The sequence below is a fragment of the Pipistrellus kuhlii genome, unplaced genomic scaffold (genome assembly GCF_014108245.1).
Source record: "Pipistrellus kuhlii isolate mPipKuh1 unplaced genomic scaffold, mPipKuh1.p scaffold_m20_p_130, whole genome shotgun sequence".
In the NCBI taxonomy this organism is placed as follows: Eukaryota; Metazoa; Chordata; class Mammalia; order Chiroptera; family Vespertilionidae; genus Pipistrellus; species Pipistrellus kuhlii.
The window spans coordinates 320459-347116 of NW_023425439.1; the positions used below are offsets into that span (position 1 = coordinate 320459).

Consider the following 26658-nt stretch of genomic DNA (forward strand, 5'->3'; position numbering starts at 1 on the left):
CATGATCAGCTGAGGATGTGCCCGCAACCAATGTACATGCCTTGACCAGAATTGAACCCTGAGCCAAACCAGTTAGGACTCTCCAACTTTCTTTAGGTTTTATGGGCCTTTTTCAATATAGTGTTCAATAATGAGTCACTCAAACCTCACTAGGAAGTGTTTAGGAAACATAATAAAAATAAAGTAATTCAAACCACAGTCCCATCTCCCAATATTGACCATTAACAGTGTTTTGTGATCAATTTCTTAGAGATTGCTCATCAAACACAAGGAGAAATTTAAATATATTGAGGCTCATTTTGCATCAGGACTTCAGCCTCCTCTTTTTAAACTCAGTTATTTCTTTCGGAAAGTCATTTGTAGATTTTTAGTTTTATTACTGAAAAAATAAGGGAGATATACTGCAAACTACTGAAAATGTGTGTAAGTCTGAAGTTGAAGATGCAGTGAACTATGATCCAGAAGCAGCACAGTCCGTGTGTGAGAGCAGGGGCTGTAGTGCAGCTGGGCTGCACTCTTTTTAAAAATATATATTTTATTGATTTTTTAATTTTTTAAAAAAAATTTTTAATAAATCTTTATTGTTCAGCCGAGACCGGTTTGGCTCAATGGATAGAGCGTCAGCTTGGGGACTGAAAGGTCCCGGGTTTGATTCCGGTCAATGGCATGTACCTTGGTTGCAGGCATATCCCCGGTTGGGGGTGTGCAAGAGGCAGCAGGTCGATGACTCTCTCTCTCGTCGATGTTTCTAGCTCTCTATCTCTCTCCCTTCCTCTCTGTACAAAATCAATAAAAATATTTTTTAAAAATCTTTATTGTTCAGATTATTAGAAATGTGTTCCTCTCCCCCCCCCTCAATTGCTCCCCTCCACCGGGTTCCCACCCCAACCTCTGTCCTTTCCCCATCACCCATTGTCCTCATCCATAGGTGCACATTTTTTGTTCAGTCTCTTCCCGCACCCCCACTCCCCTTTTCCCCAAGAATCCTCAGTCCACTCCCCTTCCATACTTCTGATTCTATTATATTCACCAGTTAATATTGTTTATCAGATTTTTTAATTGCCATGGTTTTTAGTTTCACTTGTTGATAGTTACGTATTTGTTGTTCATAATTTTTATCTTTATCTTCTTCCTCTTCCTAAAGAACCACCTTCAGCAATTCATATAATTCTGGTTTGGTGGTGATGAACTCCTTTAGCTTTTTTTTTATTTGTGAAGCTCTTTATCTGGCCTTCAATTCTGAGTGATAGCTTTGGGTAGAGTATTTTTGGCTGTAGGTTCTTGCTATTCATCATTTTGAATATTTCTTGCCATTCTCATCTGGCCTGCATGGTTTCTGTTGAGAAATCAGCTGACAATCATATGGGTGCTCCTTTATAGGTAATTACCTGCTTTTCTCTTGCTGCTTTTGATATTCTCTCTTTGTCTTTTGCTCTTGGGATTTTAATTATGATGTGCCTTGGTGTGGTCCTCTTTGAATTCCTTTTGTTTGGGGTTCTGCAGACTTCCTGGACTTGTAAGTCTATTTCTTTCCCCAGGTGGGGGAAATTTTCTGTCACTATTTCTTCCAGTATTCTTTCAGTATTTTGCTCTCTCTTTTCTTCTGGGATCCCCATAATTCTGATGTTGGTTCGCTTGAAATTGTCCCAGAGGTCTCTTACACTATCTTCAACTTTCTGGATTCTCTTATTTTCTTGCTTTTGTAGAGGAGTGTCCTATGGCTCTTCGTGTTCTAAATCTTTGTATTGATTCTTGTGATCTTCCAGTCTGTTTTTAGGACTCTGTGTAATATTTTTTATTTTAGACAATGTTTTCTTTATTTCTAGTTAATCCCTTTTTATTTCTAGTTGATCCCTTATTATTTCTAGTTGCTCCCTTTTCATATCCTCATAGGTCTCATTTATTTTATCGGCCTTTTTTAGGATATTATTGAAAAGCCTTATAACAGTGGTTTTGAACTCATGTCCATTCTTTTTTTTTTTCCTCCATCTTCTTCCTTTGTGTCCTGCCTCTTGTCTGCATTTTAGTTGTTTCCCTGATTTGATGGAATAGCTGTGTGTGCTAGGTGTTCTGGTAGAGCCCAGTAGCACAGCCTTCCCAGTTACCTGTGGCAGACAGTCTTGGTGTAGCCCTTTGTGAGCTGTGTGTGCAGTCTTGTTGTTAAGCCTTGCTTATCACTGGGAAACGTTGATTTCCAAGCCAATTGGCTGTTAGGATCAGCAGTGTCTCAGCTAGGAGGGCTTCTGTACTCCGCTTGGATGGGGCGGAGTCTTGGGGTGGCGCAGGCAATCTTTGGTTCCCTATCAGTCTCACCTTAGAAAAGTCCTGTTCACGGTGAGTCTCACCAGCTTGGTACAGGCTCACACACCTCTTTGGTAAAGGCGCAGACAAGCTTTGGATTCTGGCCAGTCCCTCCTTAGAGAAAGCCAGCCTCTGGGAGAGCTTCTGTGCTCAGCTTGGATGGGACGGAGTCTCGGGGTGGTGCAGACAAGCTTTGTTTTCCCATTGGCTCCTCCCCAAACCCCGCAGTAATGGCCTCTGGCTTCACACATCTCCAAGAGATCTCTGCCCACTGCCTGACAGTCTGTCCTCTCCCTGTCTGGGGCCGTCTATCAGAGCGATAGGGTGGTTCTGTTTTCCTAACAAGAAAACCAGCCACGCGTTAGCTGTCCGCCCTCTCCGCATGCCTGGAGTAAGCCAGTAGCAAACTCAGCCCGGCCTGGCCTCTTCATGTGCCAGGAGTATGCCAGCAGCAATCTAGGCCCTTCCTCTCCGTGTGCCAGGATTAAGCCAGCACCTTTTCGCGTGCACAGTTCTCTGTACCTTCAGTTTCTAAGGGTCAGCCTGCCTTCTCTCTCCTTCCCAGATGGCAGAGCCTCCTCTCAGCTAGCCGTCCAGTACTTCAGGGCAATGCCTCCCCTGTTTTCCAGTTCTAAATTCAAATTTGTTGTGGTAGGCTGCATTTGCATGTCTACCCTATGCCACCATCTTGGTTTCTCTTTTATTTTATTTTTTTTACAGAGAGGAAGGGAGAGGGATAGAGAGCTAGAAACATCGATGAGAGAGAAACATTCACCAGGTGCCTTCTGCACAGCCCCCACCAGGGATGTGCCCGCAACCAAGGTACATGCCCTTGACAGGAATCGAACCTGGAATCTTTCAGTCCGCAGGCCGACGTTCTATCCACTGATCCAAACCAGTTTCGGCCACTTCATAGAACTTTTGTCCTACAACGCATCCTTAAGTGATTTGGTGCAGTGTTTAAAAACTAGCCAGCCTTGCCGAAGCCAGTTTGGCTCAGTGGATAGTGCATTGGTCTGCAGACTGAAGAGTCCTAGGCTCGATTCTGGTCAAGGGCATATACATTGGTTGTGGACACATCCCCAGTAGGGGCTGTGTAGGAGGCAGCTGGTCGGTGTTTCTCTCTCATGGATGTTTCTAGCTCTCTAGCCCTTTCCCTTCCTCTCTATGAAAAAAATCAATAAAATATATTTTTAAAACAAATAAAAATAAAAACTAGTCAGCCTAGTCGGCCACCTTAGAGGGTTGGTTTGGGTCATGTAATGAATGTCTGGGTGCATAAAGAATACAGGGAATTCTTATTTATGGGCCCAATGAATGACATGCTATTGGGATTGGGAACATGGTCACCTGGCAGTGGGCAGTGTGTATGAAGCTAGCCCCATGGTCGGCAAACCGCGGCTGTCGAGCCACACACGGATCTTTGGCCCCTTGAGTGTGGCTCTTCCACAAAAGACCACAGCCTGGGTGAGTCTATGTTGAAGAAGTGGTGTTAGAAGAAGTTTAAGTTTAAAAAATGTGGCTCTCCAAAGGAATTTCAATCGATGTACTATTGATAGTTGGCTCTGTTGACTAATGAGTTTGCCGACCACTGGGCTAGCCTGATCTGACTGCAAAGGTCTGTCTCTCCCCAAGTCCTGCTAATGCTGCTTTGGCAGGCCTCCCATAACTGAAGAAAATCATATGATTTTTTTAACCAAAGTTTCATTTTACAGACCAATGTACACAAATAATCTGAATGCATTTATACTGACAACTTCTTTCCCACAGAAGCTTCCTTTCACTGGACATGCAGTTCTTCCCTAATATTTTCTTCCTGTAGTTCTCCTGGAGGGCCTTGGGGTGGGGCTCCAGAGAACTCCCTCCAAGTTCGGGTTCTACCAGCCTTCCCTAATGATTCTCTCTAAGCCTCTCTTTTCTGGGCCTGCTTTTTCCACAGTTTTAAGGAGAGTCAAGTATGGGAATTCATTCCAGGAAAGGGTTAATTTGCATTGACAGAGTTTGATATCCTGAGGTCTACATGGTCTCTCAGATTTCCTTTGTGCTCAGTCCACAGACAGGAAAGGGAGCATGGAGAGGAATGAAATGATAAATATGAATAGACTGGGCCATCCTCAGGACCACCACACACTAAAAATGAACTCATTTGGCTTAGGGGATAGAGCATTGGCCTGTGGATTGAAGGGTCCCAAGTTCCATTCCAGTCGAGGGTACATGCCGAGTTTGTGGGCTCAATCCCCAGTGGGGGGTGTGCAGGAGGCAGGTGATCAATGATTCTCTCTCATCATTGATGTTTCTCTCTCTCTCTCTCTCTCTCTCTCTCTCTCTCTCTCTCTCTCTCTCTCTCCCTCCCTCCCTCCCTCCCTTTCCCTTCCTCTCTGAAATCAATAAAAATATATTTTAAAAATAAAAAATAAATTCAAAGCTAAGGTTCCCAACACTGCCAAGTTACTATACATGTTCTTATTTTTTCTAATATATTTTACTGATTTTTTTTTTTTCAGAGGAAGGGAAAGGGAGAGTCAGAAACATCGATGAGCTTTAGACAGTTTGGCTCAGTGGATAGAGTGTCAGCCTGCAGACTGAAGGGTCCTGGGGTCAACTCTGGTCAAGGGCACATGCCAGGTTGTGGGCTCGGTCCCCAATAGGGAGCATCTCTCTCATCATTGACATTTCTATCTCTCCCTCCCCTTTCTTCTCTGAAATTAAAAAATATATATATATAATTTTTAAAAAGAGCCCTAACCGGTTTGGCTCAGTGGATAGAGCATCAGTCTGCAGACTGATGGGTCCCAGGTTTGATTCTGGTCAAGGGTATGCACCTTGGTTGCGGGCACATCCCAGTCAATGTTTCTAACTCTCTCTCTCTCTCTCTCTCTCTCTCTCTCTCTCTCTCTCTCTCTCTCTCTCTGTCTCTTTCTCTCTTTTAACCAGAAACCTATATTTTTTAAAAATAAATCTTTATTGATCATATTATTACAAATGTTCCTCTTTTTTCCCCCCTCCATTGCTATCCTCCACCAGGTTCCCACCCCACCCTCTACCCTTTCCCGACCCTCCATTGTCCTCATCCATAGGTGCACAGTTTATGTTCAGTCTCTTCCCGTACCCCCACTCCCTTTTTCCCTGAGAATCGTCAGTCCACTCCCCTCCCATATCTCTGATTCTATTATATTCACCAGTTAATATTGTTCATCAGGTTTTTTAAATCCTTTGGATTTTAGATTCACTTGTTGATAGTTACATATTTGTTGTTCATAATTTTTATCTTTATCTTCTTCCTCTTCCTAAAGAACCATCTTCAGCAATTCATATAATTCTGCTTTGGCAGTGATGAACTCCTTTAGCTTTTCTTAATTATTATTTGTAAAGCTCTTTATCTGGCCTTTGATTCTGAGTGATAGCTTTGCAGGGTAGAGTAATTTTGACTGTAGGTTCTTGTTATTAATCACCTTGAATATTTCTTGCCATTCCCGCTGGCCTGCATGGTTTCTGTTGAGAAATCAGCTGACAATCGTATGGGTGCTCCTTTATAGGTAACTACCTGCTTTTCTCTTGCTGCTTTTAATATTCTCTCTTTGTCTTTTGCTCTTGGAATTTTAATTATGATGTGTCTTGGTGTGGTCCTCTTTGGATTCCTTTTGTTTGGGGTTCTGTGCACTTCCAGAACTTGTAAGTCTATTTCTTTCCCCAGATGGGGGAAGTTTTCTGTCACTATTTCTTTGTTTCTAACTCTCAATCCCTCTCCCCTCATCTCTGTAAAAAAAATCAGCAAAAATATATTTTTTTAAAGAAGAAACATCAATGAGAGAGAAACATCAATCAGTTGCCTCCTGCACACACCCCACTAGTGTGTGCATTCCACCTACTGGCATTCCAAACTGCCCACTAGGGATATGCCTGCAACCAAGGTACATGCCCTTGACAGGAATCGAACCTGGGACCCTTCAATCTGCAGGTCAACACTCTGTGCACTGAGCCAAACTGGTTAGGGTGCTATACCTGTTCTTATAGTAATGAAAAGATTATCTGAAAGAAAAACTTCCATCTTTTTAAAGTAAATGTATTTTTGCCATCTTATTCAAAAGACTACTCTGTACCTATTATAAGTACAATGACTGCAGAATTACTAAAAAATGAAACTATAGAAATTCAGTCCTTTTTTTTTTTTTTTTTTTTTTTTGCTCCTTGAATCTTCTACAAAATATCATTTCCAAAGAGCAAGTCATAATTTTTCCTATACTTGTTAACTAATGGCATGTGTGGTTTTATTATTTTGGCACAGACATCCTTTGTTTTTAATCTAAGAATGTAGGGAAATTCTTTTTTTCAAAAAATATATTTTTATTGATTTCAGAGAGCTAGAGAGAGGAAGATAGAAACATAAATGACAAGAAGGAATAATTGATTGGCTGCCTCCTGCACGCCCCACACTGGGCATCGAGCCTTCAACCTGGGCATGTACTCTCAAAACCATTACCCTTGACCAGAATTGAATCAGGGACTATTCAGTCCACAGACTATCTACTGAGCCAAATTGGCTAGATCAGTGGTCAGCAAACTCATTAGTCAACAGAGCCAAATATCAACAGTACAATGATTGAAATTTCTTTTGAGAGCCAAAATTTTTAAACAAACTATATAGGTAGGTACATTGTTATTAACTTAATTAGGGTACTCCTAAGCTGGCCTTTGCTAAAACTCAAGGGGCCAAAGAGCCGCATGTGGCTCATGAGCTGCAGTTGGCTGACCACTGGGCTACAGCAAGAGAAGTTTTTCTGGCCTTGTTGTTTTTTACATTTTGAGGGTTATAGGAACTAAAAACAAAAGATAAAACTAGGAAGAGAATAAAAGTTTAAGGGGACAGAGCTTGAAGCAAGGAAAACTGGGATTTATTTTAATTAATCTACATTGTCTCCTCCTGGAAAAGGGGAAGTCATGGAAAACCTGAAGAGCTTTCATCAGTTGATACTTATTTCAATCTTTATTGTTTTTTTTAATCTAATAATTTTATTTATTTATTTATTTATATTTATTTTTTATTTTTTTAATATATTTTATTGATTTTTTTGCCCCCCTCCCTCAATCTTTATTGTTGAGAGTATTACTTTATTTCCCCATTGCCCCTCCTACTGGCATTCCAAACTGACCATCTTATTATCTGTGTCCATGGGCAATTATATGGCATATAGATCGTGGAACAGAACAGAGAACCCAGAGGTCGACCCAAGGCATTATGGTTAATTAATATTTAACAGAGGAAAGCGCATACAAGGGACTAAGACAATCTATTCAGCATTTGGTGTTGGGGAAAGTGGGCGGGTCCAGGCAAAAAAGAAAAAAAAGAAAAAGAAACTAAGCCACCAATTTACAAAACACAAGAATAAACTCAAAATATATAAAAGACTTAAATATAAATCGTGATAACATAAAAATCCTAGCATAACACATAGGGAGCGTAATATCAGACACCTCGAATAGCAAAATTTCCCCCCAAACATCCCTAGGGTAGGAGAAAAAGCACCTTTCCCCCCCTTCCCCCCAAGGATAGGGCTGCACTGCGCAGTCTCTGAAACAAAGCACCATTTAATGCAGAAAGCGTGCCCTACCATTTTTTCTAAGCAGGAAGGGAGGGGGAGGAGGTGAGCAGCTCGGATGCATGGAACAACACTGCCACCTGCTGGCCAGAGAAACAGAACGGGAGCAAACACACAGTGAAAAGGTCATTTCCGTGACTTCCCTGCTCAGAGCCGGGGGACACGTGACTGAACCAGAACCGGACTACGGCCACATCACAATCAGTCACAGCACACGCCAAGGGGCTATAGTGCAGCAGCCCCCACAAGGCCTCTTTCCTAGTCCCGCCCTAGGAGCCATAGGAACAAAGACAGGAAGTCCCTTGGCCCGAACCGGAAGCTCCCGGAGGCGCCGCGCACTGATTGGCCAGTTGTGCGCACGCGCAGGAAATGCGGGTGAGGTCCCTGCCAGTCGAGGTTTCCCTGTAGACTGCGTGGGAACTTTGGGCGGAGGGAACTGAACAGTGATGCCCAGGTGCTGTGACCCAACAAAGGCAATCTCCCCACCGCCTCATGTGCAGGACAGTTAACCAATGCCCTCGCCATCCTCCTCCTGCTCCCCTGTCCCTAGCAATGACAGCTCTTCTGTACCACAGAGTCAACTCTCACAGGAGACCACTGCCTCTCACTGTCACCCTCTTGCAACCTCCATGACTACCTCACTCCCCGGCACCCTCTTCCATTCAGTGGAGAAGACGGCAGCAGTGAGGTGACTTCTCACAGGTTCCAAAATCCATCGCCCAGGCTGTTGCCCTGACGGTCTCTGCCGCACCGAGCACACCTGCCCTGACTGCAGCCAGCCTCACCTGTGCCCCGGCTGCCATGTCTTCCCCTGCTCATACCACCCCTCCTCCTGCACGTACCGCCCTCCTCCCTCCGGGACCCTCACTGAGCAGGAAGGGAGAGGAACCCGGGGGAGTCTACAGAGCCTGCACGTGGCTTCCTAGGAATCAGGTGTTAGAAGCGAGGCTGTTTGCTTTTCAGTGCGTTCATCATTGTTCCCCAAACAAGAGAGCGCGCCCCCAATGCAGGCAGCAGACACCCCTAAGACCCTGAGGGGCCTGAGCACAGACAGTGCTCCAGACGTGGCCCGGGCCTCAGAGGGGATGCTTTAGTGAGGGCGGAGGACCAGGGGTTTCAGGGAGCACTGGGTCCTCACTCCTGCTCCCATTCTTCCTCCTGATCTGCTCCCATTCCTCATCCTGGTCTGAGACCAAACCTCCAGCAGCCTCTGGCAGCGACCTCACTGGGCTCCTGCTCTCACGCCCCAAACCCGGCCATCTGAGCACAGCACGAGGTCCTGTTAGCAACTTACCTGATTCCCCTGGACTTCTAAGCCCTGTTACTGCGGTTCCGAGAACTGCACTAGGGAAGTAGTCTGCTTGGGGCTTTGTGGGCAGGTTCTTTCCAATTTACTGATATCTCTCACCTGCGCGTTTGACACCTGAAGCGGGGCAGGGGCAGTGAGGGGATATTGGGAGGGCGGGGCGGTTAGACCTGGCTGGGCATAAGTGGTTACAAAGCTAACTTCAGTTTCTCCGGACAGCAGAGGGCAGTGGCGCATCGTGCTGCACACGGGGCCTCCTCTCCCCCGCCCTTTGTGCCTGAAAAAAGTGACCCGAGTCCTCTCTGAATTGTAAGGTACTTTCCCTGTCCCAGCAGCCTCAGCTGCCTTAGAGACCCCCTGCACTTCATTGCTGCCTCAGGGCTCCACAGGTGAAAACTCATCCACACACCTCAGCACTTTGCCTTCCAGACCGCCTTCTCTTTTAAAAAAATATATATATTTCATTAATTTTTTACAGAGAAGAAGGGAGACGGCTAGAGAGTTAGAAACATCGATGAGAGAGAAACATCCACCAGCTGCCACCTGCACACCCCCCAACTGGGGATGTGCCCGCAACCAATGACATGCCCTTGACTGGAATCTAACCTGGGACCTTTCAGTCCACCGGCTGACACTCTATCCACAAAACCAAACCGGTTTCGGCCAGATCGCCTTTTCCTCTCAGCTGCTGCCAGGGTGTTCAGCAGCACTTACTTCTGCTTCTCTGCAGCAGGTCCTCACTGGCTTTCCCCAACTCCTTGTGGGTTTTATGGGCCTTTATGTATGTGCTGCAGGCCCAGTGCACGGGATTCCTGCATGGGGGCAGGTCCCTCAGTCCGGCCTGGGCCCTCTGCAATCCAGGAGCCCTCGGGTAGGGGCCCTAGGCCTGGCCAGCCATCAGGGCCTATCTGGGCCTTCCTTCCCCAGGCTGCCAGCAGCCGGCCCCGCCCCCGCTGCTGCCATGGCTTGTTATCTGCGAGCTGCCCCTGTGGGCCACAGGCATGGGGTGCGATCCCCTGGCAGGCCTCAGCCTCCCTCTGCAAGGCAATGGCTGGCCAGCCTTGCACACCACAGCACAGCTGCCTGGTGGCCGGGGCCTCCCTCTGAGGGCAATGGTGAAGCAATGCCAGGGCCCCAGCCAATCTTCTTTGTTTTCAATATATTTTTATTGATTTTTTACAGAAAGGAAGGGAGATGGAGAGGGATAGAGAGCTAGGAACATCACTGAGAGAGAAACATCAATCAGCTGCCTCCTGCACGCCTTCCTGCCCTCCACACCGGGAATGTGCCCACAACCAAGGTACATGCCCTTGACTGGAATCAAGCCTGGGACCCTTCAGTCTGACGCTCCATCCACTGAGCCAAACTGGTTAGGGCTTCCCTGGCCAATCGCATCGCACCCGCCTTGGCTGGGCAGGCCAGTGTGTGTCATGGTGTGGTCGTAGGGAAGGCCTTCCGGGTGGCTGTTCTGCTGTCGGTCCTTTGATTGGTTCACACATTGCGCTTTTATCACTATTGATGATTCCGTTATGGCCGTCACTCACACCTCACTGTGGAACACTGGAGTGAGAAGGATAAAATATAATAGTTATTCAGCCCAGGGTCCCATCCTCCAATACTGACCATGAACAGTATTTTGTGGGCAATTTCTTAGAGGGGCTTCGTCAGACACCAGGTGTGTTTTAAATGCAGTGAGGGTCCTTTTGCATCAGGACTTCCCCTCCCGTTGGCACACCCCGGTGTACCTTTTGGAAAGTCGCTCTGTTAGTTATGTGACTGAGGAATAAGGGCGGCAAGGCGCACTGCGGATGCTGAGGGTGTGTGAGTCTGAGGTGGAAGGCGCAGTGCCCTGTGGACCAGAAGCAGCACCCTCTGTGTGTGAGAGCAGGGGGTCCGCGGTGAGAGCAGGGGTGTCTGTGGTGAGGACAGGGGGTCCGTGGTGAGAGCAGGGGTGTCTGTGGTGAGGACAGGGGGTCCGTGGTGAGAGCAGGGGTGTCTGTGGTGAGGACAGGGGGTCCGTGGTGAGAGCAGGGGTGTCTGTGGTGAGGGCATCCGTGGTGAGAGCACGGGTGGCAAAGCAGGCAGCTGCCCTCTGCCCTAAGCACCCAGAGCAGAACCAGCACTCAGACCTGCTCAGGGAATACTGGGAGATGCTTTCCAATTTTATTTTATTTTCCTGGTCCGTTTCTCCATATCTGTATAAGCCACTTTTCCCTAGAACTTGTTTGTCACACACAAAGGGTTTTAAACTTGGTGTTGTATTTTTTCATTTGGCCCTTTTCGTCAGCATTTGCCCATCGCATTTGCATTTCTTTTTAAAAATATATATTTCGTTGATTTTTATTTTATTTTATTTTATTTACAAAGGAAGGAAAAGGGATAGAGAATTAGGAACATCAATCAGCTGCCTCCTGCACAACCCCTACTGGGGATGTGCCCGCAACCAAGGTACATGCCCTTGACTGGAATCGAACCCGGGACCCTTCAGTCCACAGACTGACGCTCTATCCACTGAGCCAAACTCGTCAGGGCCATTCGCATTTCTTAAAGTCCCATCGTCTGACCGTGGCTATGTGAGCTCATGCGACAGATGCTGGTGAGAAAGCAAAAGGGTCCATGTCGGGTGGGCCTCCTGGGAAGAGCCTCTTGTCTCAGAGCCCTTCCCCCGTGACCAGCTCAGAGCAGGCAGAGAATTTACAAGGAGAGAGAGGAAGGCAGAACAAGGACACCAGGGCAGGGCTGTACGTGGAGACCAGCACGAAACACGCCGATAAGCATCTGGAGACCTGTCCAGGGTGGTCTGGAGTGCGTCATGCTGGTCCTCACCATGCAGGCCCCTGGGCTGGAGGTCAGCAGGTCTCTGGGAACTGGGAGGCTGAAGGCCACACTCTGCGTGTTTTCAAGTCAGTTCCCAGGGTCCTTACACAAACACGCTGGTTATCTACCAGCCACATTACAGAAGGAATGTCGGCAGGATGGCGGGTGGGTTACAACTTCCTACTGTACATCCAGTGACTCCCATCTGAGGAATTTCCTTTACACCCCGAGGGAAATAGTGGAGGGGGGTGTGAGGGGTCATCTCATCTCTGTGGGATTTGTAAACTCCAGCCCCCACCGGACAGGCTCAGGGAGCGGTGGGCCTCCCGTGGGCCAGGCCAGTTGGGAGAAGACCCCACACGAGTGGCTTTCGTGCAGGCCTCGTGTGCCAAACCCAATGGTGGGACAAGCCTGGTCGGGGGAATCCACCTCTGTCCTGGGAGCCTTGTCAGCACCTCCTTCTTTGGAGTCAAGCCCTCTCTCACCTGCCCTGGCCCAGCCCTCCAACCCTCGCCCCTGCCATCTGTTCTGCAGACGCGTTCTGTTCCATGGCGGCCAGTTCTTTCTTGGTAAACTCGGCCTCTGTGTGGAGTTTAAATAATGTCCCTGCTTGGCGACCTTCTGAGTCGGAACCGGCGGTGGAACATTTAGGTGAGAGAAGCCAGAGCCACGGTGGAGGGAGAAGGTTAGAGAGGAGCGCCTGCGGGTACTAGTGCCAGTGGCCCGTCACCCGGAGAGAAGGCCCACTGGGCCTGGGAGGAGAGACCCTCTGATGTGAACCTTCGTTTGCTTTGGGTCCTCCCTGAGTAGGGAGTTGGGCCGGGGATGGAATTAGAAGACATAGGGATGAAAACAGCAGCACAGGCAGGTTAGGAAGGGCTGGTCAGATTTGTACCGAAGAGTGAGGCCACGCAGGGGGAACAGGTGACCCTGTAGATCTGACCACATAAAATGCATGTATCCGCGCATCTGACAGCCACAGGCATAACCAAAAGGCAAACAACAACAAACCACACACACAACAATGACACCAGGAAAAGGATTGGCACCATGTATGACAGAATGGGGTCTCTTTCTGTGCATACAACTGTCACAGGAAATGTGCTGCGTATTTTCACAACACCAGTAGGTGCTGGTGTGAGTGTGAAGACACAAGACTCCTCACGGGATTGGGGGGCAAGCCAGTGGATCTGTGTTTCCACAGCGCGCACCGAGCCTGTTCCGTGTTCACACTTCAGTCCAGAGCTCTGCTTCCCAGTATCTACACTAAACAGTCCGAGGCGGTTAAACATGCATGCACAAACACACACCTTCCACGTTCCGTGGGACAGTCTTTGAGGACGGTATCCATGTGCGTTCCTCATGTATGTCTTCCTCGTCGATTCCCCTCCAGGTCACATTGAGTCTTCTGCCCACGAAGCAGACGTGGCCAGCGGAGGTCACTGCTGTGTGTCCCTCACAGAGCGCCTCTGTCACACGTGGGCTTTTGCCTGAGCACGCTGTGCCGGCTGCCCGCATCGCAGTGCATACTGGCAACAGCCTCGGCAGCGGTGCAATGATCTCTGCAACTGCTAGCCATGCCCTGTTGGGGAGTAGATGCTGGCCACCTCCACCCCCCGGGAAGCAGATGCTGTCCCCGCCCTCGTTGGACACCTGTGGAAACTGAGGCACACAGTCAGGGCCTCAGGGGTCTTCACAGAGGCCCCAAAGGTCAGCCAGACACTCCAGGCTGCACACTGCTCTGCAGGATGCCTCCCTGCCCCCAACTCCAGGAGCAAATGAAAGACTCTCTGGGAGGAGGACAGAGAACCTGGGGGACTTCCACAGCATGGCCTGACATGGTTATTGCTCACAATCCAGTCCTCCATGGAAGGGGGAGAGCCATGTCGGAAGTCATTCACACAGTATCGTCCCAGCATGAGGAAACAATCCAGGGTTTTCAAAGAAAGGGACCTGAAAGAAATTCATAGGTGCTCATTTCCTCCAAAAATGTGTACTGAGAACACTGCTTTCCCCTTGGCTTCACTGAGAAAAAACTAGCACACAGCACTGTAGTTTGACAGAGCACAGCATGATGGCGTGGTTTACAGACGCTGTGAAATGGTTGCCACAGTAGGTTTACCTAGCATCCGTCTTCTCTGCTCACAAAATATTGCAATAGAGAACATATAGAAAAAAGAATGTTCTCCCTGTGGTGAACATCCTTAGGATTTATTCCCTGAACAGCCTTGCTATGTATTGAACAGCAGTGCTGGCTGCAGTAATCTGGTGTACATTATTTCCCTGGTCCTTTTTTATCTTATAACGCAAGTTTCCACCTTGTGATCACCTCCAATTTCCCTTTCCCCCACCTCTGCCTCTGGCAACCACAAGTCTGAGCTCCTTTTCTAGGGCTTTTCTTTGTTTAAGAACCCACATATAAGTGAAATCATACAGGATTTCTTCTCCTCTGAAGTATTTCCCTTAGCAGAATGCCTTCAAGGTTCATTTATATAGTTGCAAATGGCAGGATTTCTTCATTTTAATGGCTGAATAATATTCCATTGTGAGTGTGTGTATGTGTGTATGTGTGTTACAGATTTTGGCCACTCATCCATCAGTGGAAACTTAGGTTGCTTGCTTATCTTGGCTATTCTAAAAGATAATGCTATGAACATGCGTGTGCACATACCTTTTCAAGATTTTGTTGTCTTTTTCTTTGTTTTTATTTCTGCATATATTCCCACAAATAGAAGTGCTGTATAATAAGGTACTTCTATATATAATTTTTGGTTCATCCCACATAATGTTTTTATAGTGACTGTACCAATATACATTCCCACCAACAGTGCACGAGGCTACACTGTTCTGCACATCCATGCTAGCAATCTTCTGTTCCTTTTCTTTAAAAAAAATTTTGAGAAATAGTTCATATGCAATTATTATTATAGATCAGTTTCAGGCGTACAACATACTCGATATTTATATACAATTATCAGGTGATCACTGCACAAAAGTCTAGGACTGGTCTTTATCTTCTTGCCTTTTTGGTGGCAGACACATTAATGGGCATGAAATGACATTTCATTGTGTTTTTTATTAGCATTTTCCCAATGGCTAGAGAGCTTGAGCATCTTTTCATGGACTTGTTGGCCTCTCCTATAGCTCTGTTCGGGTCCTTAGCTGACTTTTAAACCTGGGTTACTTGGATTTTTGCTAATACTTTTGTGAGATCTTTCTACAGCCCTCATATTAATCCCTTGTCACATATGTGGTTAGCAAAGATTTTTTACCATGCCTTAGGTGGTCTTTTCACTTAGTTGATGGTTTCTTTTGCAGTGGGCAGTCTTTTCTTTAGCTCTTGAAATACAGACGTGAGCAAAAACATAGGAAAAGTATAGCTCTGGTCTAAGGGAATATTACAGGTCAGGGGTCATTTCTGTCTCCTACCTCAACCTTTAAATATAATTTTAACTCTTTTAGACTGTGTGTACTTTTTAGGAAGAGGAAATGAGTTTTAATGTGTTCAGATCTTTGCAAGTGATTTTTCTAAAAGGTAACTGACATGAAAAATCTCAGTTGGATAAAAGATGCTGAGGACATCCAGGTTCGCTCCTGGTTGAGGATTGACGCATGAAACAAAAGATCACAGTTCTTCACAGGTGGGATTCCAGGCAGGGCACTTGGCCTGGTTTCAAGCTAGATGGCCAGTAGGAGCCACACAGGAGACAGCTGACTCTGAAGTTTCTCTCTCATTGATTTTTCTATCTATCCCTCTCCCTCCCTCTCCAGAAAAATCAATAACAAACGTATTTTTATAAGAATGTTGAAGTAATGCAATATGAATGTCCTGTTTACAAAACATCTAAAAGTATGAAAAACCACTCAGAAAATTCATCACTAAGTATTATTAATGGTCATTGATGGGTGATAGGACTGTGGTTTAGATGATTTTATTTAATCAGTCCTCCAAATTTGGACAGTGAGGTCTGAGTGACTAATGTATCTGAAAAACATACTGATGAAGGGTCAAAGCAACTGGGGAAAACCATTGAAGCCCATTCAGAGAAGGAGAAATAAAATTAGCAGAACCTGGAGGCACAATCTTTCCACCAAAGACACCCCCTAAGGTAGCAAGGAGGCCTCAAGATCAGCCAGGCCCAGGCAATCTGAGAAGCCAGGCTCCATTTTGTGGCAGAGAAATGAGTCCTATCCTTTTCCCCAGCCATTTTTTCTGAGCAGGACGGGCGGGGGAGGAGGGAGTAGTTGGTGTGCGCGGAGCCACACTGCCACCTACTGGCCAGAGAAACTGAACTCTATCACAGGACAACAGTCACTTCCGCGAATGGGGGATCTGCGGCTGGACGGGAGGACCAGGGAACCACCACAGGAGGGGACTGCGAAACATCACAGAAAGTCGCGGAACACACACACACACACACACACACACACACAAAGTCGCTGGACACTCAGAGTTTACAGAGAAAGGGCCCCAGTAACATCATTTTCATAGTCCCGCCCTCGGAACCATAGCAACACTGGCAGGAAGTTCTGACGCCCCAGCAGGAAACTGTTATAACGAAGCTGCGCCTGTCCAGGCTATGCGCTCTGATTGGCCAGTTCTGGGCATGCGCACTGATTGGCCTAATCTGGCCATTCGTACTGAATGGCCTGTCCTGGGCATAGGCTCTGATTGGCCATTTCTGGACATGCGCTCTAATATTGCCAGTTCGGAACATGGGCGCCGATTGGCCAGTTCTGGGCATTGCGCATTGATTGACCTGTTCTGAAACATGCGCTCTGATTGGCCAGTTTTGAACCTGCGCGGTAATTGACTGATTTGGGGCATGCGCACTGATTGGTCATTTCTCGATATGCTCGCTGATTGGCCAGTATTGGACATGCGCACGAGGTCCCAGTGAGGTGCCTGCCAGCCTGCAGCTGCAGCTGCTGGAGATTTCCTTGTGGACAGTGCTAGGATCTCGGGCTCAGGAGCCTGACCAGTGATGTCCGTCCGGATGCTGTGGTCCGACGGCCGCGGCCACTCCACCTGGGCAGGACCCTTACCAACCCCCTCGCCATCCTCTCCAGCTGTCCCCTCCCGAGCCGGGAAGACCTCTCCCTGTGACAGGTGCCCTTCCGCCTGGAATCCACCCCCGGCTCACCTCCAGGTCCAGGAGCCTGACCCGGTCAACCTGAGCTCGCTCCGGGAGGGCTCGCTGCTGCTCCCCATGTTGTGTCCGCCTCCCCGTAGTCTACCCGCCCTGGACATCAGGGAACCCAGCGCCTCTCCGGGATGCCCCCTCTAGCCTTCCCTCCCCGGTCACTTCCGAGCACCTGCCCTGGGAACCAGCCTCCTACCCTGATGCCTCTGCTCAGAGAGCCCTCGCCTTTTGGGGCGCTCGGGGTGGAGGCCACCGCCCTCCTCACCGTCCACCCACCTTAAGGCTCTAAGCGGAGGCAGCAGAGGAGGGGGCTGGACAAGCGGGACAGGGTTTTCAGGTGCAGGGGGGGGAATGCTACAAAAGGATAAGATGGACCGGCGCGGGGTGCCAGGAAGCCCGGGCTTGACTGTTGGGTGGGGTGGGGGGCAGTGGGAGCACACAGGCTGGGAGGCGGAGAACATCCCTGAGGGTGTCTGGGCTCTGCGTTGACCCTGTCTGGCTCATGAGCCCGAGGTCACCTGAATGGTTCCAGGTGGAGAACTTTCCCAGGACTGGACCATTCAAGGCTAAGGGGAGGGGCTGGAGGAGGAGGAGGAGGGCATTGGTACGGATGCCACAGGAGGGGCCTGGGGAGCCTGGGCAGTCAGGAGAGAAGATCTTGACAACACAGGTCCTTTCGGAAGCTGACAGGTTGCAGCCTAACCCTGGACAGTGGGTCAGGGGAGACTGGCTGGGCCGCCCTGGCCATCTCTGCGCATGCCCGGAAGCAGCCCCTGGAAGCGCGGCCGCAGTCCGTGGGCACAGCTGCCCGGTCGCCCGGATTTCAGTCCCTGCAGATGTAGCTGCTGGGTGGACGCGGGGAGCAGACCCCGCTGGGGCCTTCGGGAGGGCTCTTGTCCTCGTACAGATACTGGTGTCATCCCTGTGGGCGTCAGCAGCCGGGCGGCCTCCGACCACGTACTTGGCGCCATCACACAAGCACTTTCCCTGCAGCGAGCGGCCTTTTCCGTTTCTCTGGACACTAGGCGGCAGTAATGCATCTCGTTGCAAATCAGCCCGCCGCTCCCCCGCCCTTCCTGCTTGAAAAAAATGGCCCGTCTTTTCCATAATAGGAGCGCCTTTGTGGGCCTTAGCGGCTGCAGCTGCCTAAGCAGCCTCCCTCCCTCTAAGGCTCCTTCAGGGGATCAGGGGTGAAAGTTCTAATCTGCAGACTGAACACTTTGCTTTTCAAATTGCCTTTCTTCTAAGCTGCTGCCTAGGTTGCTTAGCAACATTTATTCCTGCTTCTCATTGGCTTTCCCAACTCATTTTGGTTTTATGGGACTCTGACTTTATACTTCCCTATGCCATAAGGCTTATGGCAGTCACTCAAACCTCACTGTAGAAAATTTGGAGGGTAGATAACGTATAATAAACTCATTCAAATCACAGCCCCCTATGCTCTGGTTTCTCTTCAGATCGCATAAATCTTTCGCCTTTTACAAATCACAGCCCCTCTCCAATATTGACCATTAAGAGTGCTTTGTGATCAGTTAGAGATTCTGCAATAAACACAAGGTGCACATAAAATATACTAAGGTTCTTTTTTGCATCAGGACTTCCACTTCCACCTTTTAAAATCAGTTGTGCCTTTTGGAAAGTCGCTCTGTTAGTTATGTGACTGAGGAATAAGGGAGGCAAGGCACACTGCAGATGCTGAGAGTGTGTGTGAGTCTGAGGCAGAAAGTGCAGTGCCCTGTGGACCAGAAGCAGCAACCTCCATGTGTGAGAGCAGGGGTGTCTGTGGTGAGAGCGGGGGCGGCAGAGCAGGCAGCTGCCTCTGCCCTCAGCACCCAGAGCAGAAACCAGCACTCAGACCTGCTCAGGGAATACTGGGACATGCTTTCCAATTTTACTTTCCTGGTCCTTTTTCTTTGTGTGTACACACACACACACACACACATAGACACACACACACAGGCTGGACTGAGAAACACCCCCATCCGCCCCGGTGCACCAATTTCATGCACCAGGCCTCTTAAGTGTGTGTTTGTGTGCGTGTGTATTTCATCTTTTTCTAGTCCTTGAGTATAATATACAGTTTTCAACATGGTTTTAATGTTTGTTTTTTCTTTAGGCCCCTTTCAGCCTTTCTCTACGTCATTAGCATTTCTTAACATCTGATTTTCTGATGCAGGCCAGGTCAGTGGACTAAGTGAAAGCCATTTATAGGTTGTTGTGGCACACTCAGGACAGAACCCAGGTCTTTCCAGTTTCAGCCCTGTTTCCTTCTGGTATAGAAGTTCAAGTGAAACTTAAGTGGATAAGAATGGCCTTGGTGGAGAGGATACATCTCTCATTGTTGCTCCCTGTTTTCATCAGCTGTCAACAGGTTGGGAATCTTTCCAGAAGGATCCTGCCCTGGAGTGTATTCAACTTGGTAGAACTTCAGTTCTGCAATGCACCTAAGGTACTCTGGTCCAGTGTTTAAAAACCACAGTCACCATAGCCGGCCGCACTGGAGGGTTGGTTTGGGTCATGCAATGAGTGTCAGGGTGCATAAAGAAGAAAACACTGGCCCTAACTGGTTTGGCTCGGTGGATAGAGCATTGGCCTGCAGACTGAAAGGTCCCACGTTCAATTCTGGTCAAGGACATGTACCTTGGTTGCGGGCACATCCCCAGAGGCCGCTGAATTTATTTTTCTTTTCTTTTTTTAAAAATATATTTTATTGATTTTGTACAGAGAGGAAGGGAGAGAGATAGAGAGTTAGAAACATCGATGAGAGAGAGTCATCGATCAGCTGCCTCTTGCACCCCCCCCCACCGGGGATGCGCCCGCAACCAAGGTACATGCCCTTGACCGGAATCGAACCTGGGTCCCTTCAGTCCCCAAGCCAACGCTCTATCCATTGAGCCAAACCGGTCCCGGCTGAATTTATTTTTCTCTCCCATCAATGTCTCTAACTATCTATCCCTCTCCTTTCCCTTCTGTAAAAAATCAATTAAAAAAATTTTTAAAGAATGAAACACTGCCCATGAACTATTAGAAAGGGCCCAATGAATGACATGCTATTCAGAATGGGAACATGGTTACCTGACAGTGGGCACTGTATATGAAGTCAAGATCTTTCCGCTCCACTAGTCCTGCTAACGCTTCTGATGCTGCTTCGGAAGGCCTCCCGTAACTGAAAAGTGTCCCGCATTTCTTACCAAAGTTTCATTTTAAAGAGTAGTATGCACCCATAACTGAACTCATTATCCTGACAACTTCTTTCCCAAAGAGGCTTCTTTTTTCACCTTCTTTTTCTACGTGAAATGGGAGAGGGAGAGGGTGGCTACTTTTGATTGGACATGCAGTTCCTCCCTAAGATTTTCTTTCTGTAGGTCTTCTGGGAGGGCCTTGGTCCAAAGCTCCAGAAGAACGACCTCCCAGTCCGGCTCTACAGCCTTCCCATTTCCCTTCCCTAGTCTCTTTGCTTTTGAGGCCTGCTGTTCCCTCAGTCTTAACAAGTCAAAGCCCTACCCGGTAGTTCAGTGGTTAGAGCACTGGCCTTCTGACCGAAGGGTTTCAGGTTGATTCTTTCTCTCTCCTTCTCTTCTCCTTCTCCTTCTCCTTCTCCTTCTCCTTCTCCTCCTTCTCCTTCTCCTTCTCCTTCTCCTCCTCCTCCTCCTCCTCCTCCTCCCCTCCTCCTCCTCCTCCTCCTCCTCCTCCTCTTCCTCCTCCTCCTCCTCCTCCTCCTCCTCCTCCTCCTCCTCCTCCCTCCTCCTCCTCCTTAGGTTTTTATTATATAGGATCCATCATCTCACATCACTCCAGTTTCGTCATTTTGATTATATAACTCCTACAATTTCTTCCTACTGAGAGCTTGAAATTTGGCTATGGAACCAATAACATTTTCTTTCATTGTAACTAAAATGGTCACAAGTGGCTACCATCTTGGACAGTGATGCTTTAGGAATATACAATAGCTTTCTCATCCTAAAAGACACACACATATACACATACACATCTAGCCACCTGGCTGAGGCTTATGCCCATAAAGTTGGTGGAAAGAACAGAGTTTTCAAATTCAATCACATGCTATTTTTGTAATTAGCTCTCTGTCAATTCCAAGGAATCAATTCAGGTTCTTTGTGCTCCTCTTGGCTGGGGCAAGAGTTCAGGCTTCATAATACCTGACAGAGGTGCAAGAGGATGGAACAGTCTAGCAGCCCTGAGATACTGCACGCCCAGCCTGCCTCGGTAGGAGACCACTGGAACATTTGTCACTCAACTTCTCCACGTCACCCTGTCTAGGAACATGACAGGAAGCCTCAGGTTTGATTCCAGTCAAGGGCATGTACCTGGGCCGTAGGCTCAATCCCTTGCCCCCCACAGGAGTGCGTGTGCAAAGCAACCAGGCAATGTGTGTCTCTTATCGCTCTCTATCCTAAAAAAAAAAAAAAAAAAAAAAATCAGCCGAAACCAGTTTGGCTCAATGGATAGAACGTCGGTCTTCGGACTGAAAGGTCCCAGGTTCAATTCCGGTCAAGGGCATGTACCGTGGTTGTGGGCACATCCCCAGTAGGGGGTGAGCAAGAGGCAGCTAATCGATGATTCTCTCTCATTGATGTTTCTAACTCTCTATCCCTCTCTCCTCTTCTCTGTAAAAAATCAATATAAAATATATTTTTAAAAAATCAATAGGAAAAATATCGTCAAGTGATGATGATGATGATGATGAGGAAAGAGAGAGAAAGAGAAAGAGAGAGAGAGAGAGAGAGAGAGAGAGAGAGAGAGAGAGAGAGAGAGAGAGAAAGTAAGTCAAGCTATGTTATTCATTGAAGAGGAGGGCGCATCTAGGAAAGGTTGTGGCGAGAGAGCCTCTGCTCCTAGTACAGAACCTCCTCTTTTGTCTGTATTGGAATTCATTCTGGGAAAGGTTTAATTTGCTTTGACAGAGTTTGATATCCTGTGGTCTGCATGGTCTCTCAGATGTCCTCTGTGCTCAGTCCCGCAGACGCGAAAGGGAGAATGGAGAGGAATGAAATGATAAATCTGAATAGACTGGGCCATCCTCAGGACCACCACACACTAAAAATAAACTCAAACCTTAGGTCCCCAACACTGTCAAGTCACTATACCTGCTCTTGTGTTAATGAAAGTATTATGTGAAAGAGAAACTTCCATCATTTTAAAGCAAATGTATTTTGGCCCCTTTATTCAAAAGACTAGACCAGTGGTAGGCAAACTGTGGCACCCCATGCTGCTGGCAAGCCAAAGTTTGCAGCTCTGTTGACTAATGAGTTTGCTGACCACTGGACTAGACTGTCCCTATATATATGTGTGTAGACTGCAGCATTATTTTTAAAAATGAAACTTTATAGAAATTTTAGTCCTTTTTTATTTTGGGCTCTTCGAGCTTTCTACAAATCATCTTTTCAAAATAGCAAATCAAACTTTTTCATATATTTGTTAACTAATGGCAAGTGTGGTTGTATTATTTTGGCACAGGCATCCTTTGTTTTTAATCTAAGAATGTAGGTGAATTCTTTTATTAAAGTATATTTTTTTATTGATTTCAGAGAACAAGGAGGAGGGAGAGAGAGACAGAAACATCAGTGATGAGAATCATTGATGGGCTGCCTTGTGCACTCCCTCCACTGGGAATTGAACTCAAAACCTGGCCTGTGCCCTGACCAGGAATTGAACCATGACCTTCTGGTTCATAGGTTGAGGTTCAACCACTGAGCCACGAAGGCATGAAATTCTTTAGTTGTCCTAAAATTATTATTCCACAGCTTGCGTTCTTAGCTGCTGAGATGTATTGAGAATGTGCTATGTATTAGGCACTCTGATAAGTCCTTTGTGTGTCGTATGGTGTCATTTATGACAGAAACTTTATCTGTTAGGTTAATATAATTATCCCCATTGAACAGATGAGGAAGAACATCACTACATAGAGAGATCACTACTCAGGGGGTCTAACATGAGGCCTATGATGACCAAGGGAAGAAGTTACCCTGGAATCTCACGATCAGGAACACGGGTGCCTTGAAATGCTTGTATTGTCCCAGTGGTGACTGTAATTCATGAGCTGCACCTGTAGAAGTCTTTGCTTTGGTTGCTTAAAAATTGGGGTCAAATTAGTGGTAGGAGTTAGGTAGAAAAAATCTAGTAAAAGTGACTCAACTAGATACTAATGGCTTCATTCAGCTGATGTTTGTTTCCGTAAGACCAGGTAATTCTGAGCTGAAGCAGAAGGGATGTACAGGGGAAGAGGATGAGAGGACCATGTACAGGGAAAGAAGACCGGTTTGAAAGGCTGGGAATTGGTTGAACTTGCCTGTTGCTTGGATACTTGGCGCAATCCCATGTAGCATCAGAGTTCTTTCAGAGATGTTTTTGTAGACTTTGTTGTTTTTTACATTTTAGGGTCATAGGAGCTAACAAAAAAATACAACAGGGCAGAGGGAAAAAAGTTTAAGGGGGCAAGGCTTGAAGCAAGGAAAACTGGGGTTTATTTTAATTAATCTACATTGTCTCCTCTTAGACAAAGGGAAGTCATGGAAAACCTGAAGAGCTTGCATCAGTCCCTTCTATTTTATTCCGTCTTTATTGTTGAGAGTATTACTGAGGTCCTCCCTTGCACCTCCCACTGGCCCTGCCCTCCCCAGGGCTTCACCATCCTATTATCTGTGTCCAGGGGCAATGTATACGGCATATAGATCATGGGACAGAACAGAGAACCCGCAAGTCGAGCCAAAGCATTATGGTTAATTAATATTTGACAAAGAGGCAAGAGCACACAATGGACTAAGACAGTCTATTCAGTAAATGGTGCTGGGAAAAGTGGACAGGTCCAGGCAAAAAAACTAAACTAAACCAACTTACTCCACACACAAAATGCACAAAAGGGTTAAATATAACCCGTGAAATAATAAAAATCCTAGAATAACATGTAAGCAGCAAAATCTCAGACTTCTCACATAAAAAAACTTTCAGGCATATATGGTTAGGGCAAGAGATACAGTAAAGGATAGGGCTGCACTGCGCAGTCTCTGAAACAAAGCACCATTTTATGCAGAAAGCGTGCCCTACCATTTTTTCTAAGCAGGAAGGGAGGGGGAGGAGGTGAGCAGCTCGGATGCGTGGAACAACACTGCCACCTGCTGGCCAGAGAAACAGAACGGGAGCAAACACACAGTGAAAAGGTCATTTCCGTGACTTCCCTGCTCAGAGCCGGGGGACACGTGACTGAACCAGAACCGGACTACGGCCACATCACAATCAGTCACAGCACACGCCAAGGGGCTATAGTGCAGCAGCCCCCACAAGGCCTCTTTCCTAGTCCCGCCCTAGGAGCCATAGGAACAAAGACAGGAAGTCCCTTGGCCCGAACCGGAAGCTCCCGGAGGCGCCGTGCACTGATTGGCCAGTTGTGCGCACGCGCAGGAAATGCGGGCGAGGTCCCTGCCAGTCTTCCAGCCGCACAGACTAGAGGTTTCCCTGTAGACAGCGTGGGAACTTTGGGCGGAGGGAACTGAACAGTGATGCCCAGGTGCTGTGACCCAACAAAGGCAATCTCCCCACCGCCTCATGTGCAGGACAGTTAACCAATGCCCTCGCCATCCTCCTCCTGCTCCCCTGTCCCTAGCAATGACAGCTCTTCTGTACCACAGAGTCAACTCTCACAGGAGACCACTGCCTCTCACTGTCACCCTCTTGCAACCTCCATGACTACCTCACTCCCCGGCACCCTCTTCCATTCAGTGGAGAAGACGGCAGCAGTGAGGTGACTTCTCACAGGTTCCAAAATCCATCGCCCAGGCTGTTGCCCTGACGGTCTCTGCCGCACCGAGCACACCTGCCCTGACTGCAGCCAGCCTCACCTGTGCCCGGGCTGCCATGTCTTCCCCTGCTCATACCACCCCTCCTCCTGCACGTACCACCCTCCTCCCTCCGGGACCCTCACTGAGCAGGAAGGGAGAGGAACCCGGGGGAGTCTACAGAGCCTGCACGTGGCTTCCTAGGAATCAGGTGTTAGAAGCGAGGTTGTTCGCTTTTCAGTGCGTTCATCATTGTTCCCCAAACAAGAGAGCACGCCCCCAATGCAGGCAGCAGACACCCCTAAGACCCTGAGGGGCCTGAGCACAGACAGTGCTCCAGACGTGGCCCAGGCCTCAGAGGGGATGCTTTAGTGAGGGCGGAGGACCAGGGGTTTCAGGGAGCACTGGGTCCTCACTCCTGCTCCCATTCTTCCTCCTGATCTGCTCCCATTCCTCCTCCTGAAAACCTCCAGCAGCCTCTGGCAGCGACCTCACTGGGCTACTGATCTCACACCCCAAACCCGGCCATCTGAGCGCAGCAGGAGGCCCTGTTAACAACTTACCTGATTCCCCTGGACTTCTAAGCCCTGTTACTGCGGTTCCGAGAACTGCACTAGGGAAGTAGTCTGCTTGGGGCTTTGTGAGCAGGTTCTTTCCAATTTACTGATATCTCTCATCTGTGCTTTCACATCAGCAGCTGGGCAGGGGCGGGGAGGGAATATTGAAGGGGGGGCTTCCCTCACCAGCTCCTGCCCTCGGTGAGTCTGTGCGGCCTCTCCTCTGGCTGGGATCTGTTTTAGGATCCGTCTATGGCAGGCTACACGCTGTCCTGGTCAGAGGCAGGAGGCGGCCAGGCCCCCAGGTCTCCTCTCTCAGGGCAGCCCGTGGGCAGGCTGGGGCAGGCGTGCTGACAACCCGGACTCACAGGTGCTGCTCTGAGGGCACCGGCCCTTTGGTCTGTGTGTTCTGCCCGGCTGTGCTGGTCTTCACCAGCAGTGCCGCCTCTGAACAGGTGTGTGAGGGACAAAGGCCCTGGCCCTTGCTTCTGACCTGCTGGCTGAGCTAACATGCAACATGCGAGTGGTCCTTATTCTTCTTGACTCACCTCCATTCTGAGGTGTCCCATTTCTGACTGCCACCGCTTCTGTAGATTGCTCCCCCTTTGATTGGAACATATGCTCTCTCCTTGTTCTCTCTGATGTTGACGCAAGATTACCCATATTTATGCTGCTCAATGCGGCATACTGTGGAATGTGTTCCTTGTTGAGAACAACAGTTTAAAAAGAGGAGGGGTAGAGTCCTGATGCAAAAATAAACCTTAATATATTTAAATGCATGTTGTGTTTGATGAAAAGAATCTCTAAGTATCTGATCACAAACTATTCTTAATAGTTAATATTGGAGGTTCGGACTGTTTGAATCACTTTATTATATTTTACCTGCTCCTCTTTATCCCCCTCACCCCCCAATTTTGGACAGTGAGGTTTCAGTGCCTGCCATAACTGAAATATACACTGAACTCAGCATATATCCTATGTAATAAAAAGCTAATATGCAAATTGCCCCCTCCACCAGGAGTTTGACCAGCAGGCAGGCCAGCCAACTGCCCATGTCCCCTCCCCCCTGGCCAGGCTGGCCAGACCTCAACCATGCACGAATTCATGCACCAGGCCACTAATATTTATATTCATATTTTGAGTGGC

The 26658-nt window shown here is 48.0% G+C and overlaps 2 long non-coding RNA genes across 2 annotated transcripts in view; one reads left to right on the forward strand and one right to left on the reverse strand.

Annotated features, from left to right (window-relative positions):
• The window catches only part of LOC123652266, a 29875-nt gene extending 3408 nt beyond the window's left edge, over positions 1-26467 (reverse strand). The window contains exon 1 of the long non-coding RNA XR_006741497.1: positions 26006-26467. This is a non-coding gene — a long non-coding RNA (uncharacterized LOC123652266). The remainder of the gene's footprint in view (positions 1-26005) is intronic.
• On the forward strand, positions 11625-12858 carry LOC123652265. Its single transcript, XR_006741496.1, has 2 exons — positions 11625-12022; positions 12053-12858. It is a non-coding gene; the product is annotated as an uncharacterized LOC123652265 (long non-coding RNA).
• Positions 26468-26658: the final 191 nt, after the last annotated feature.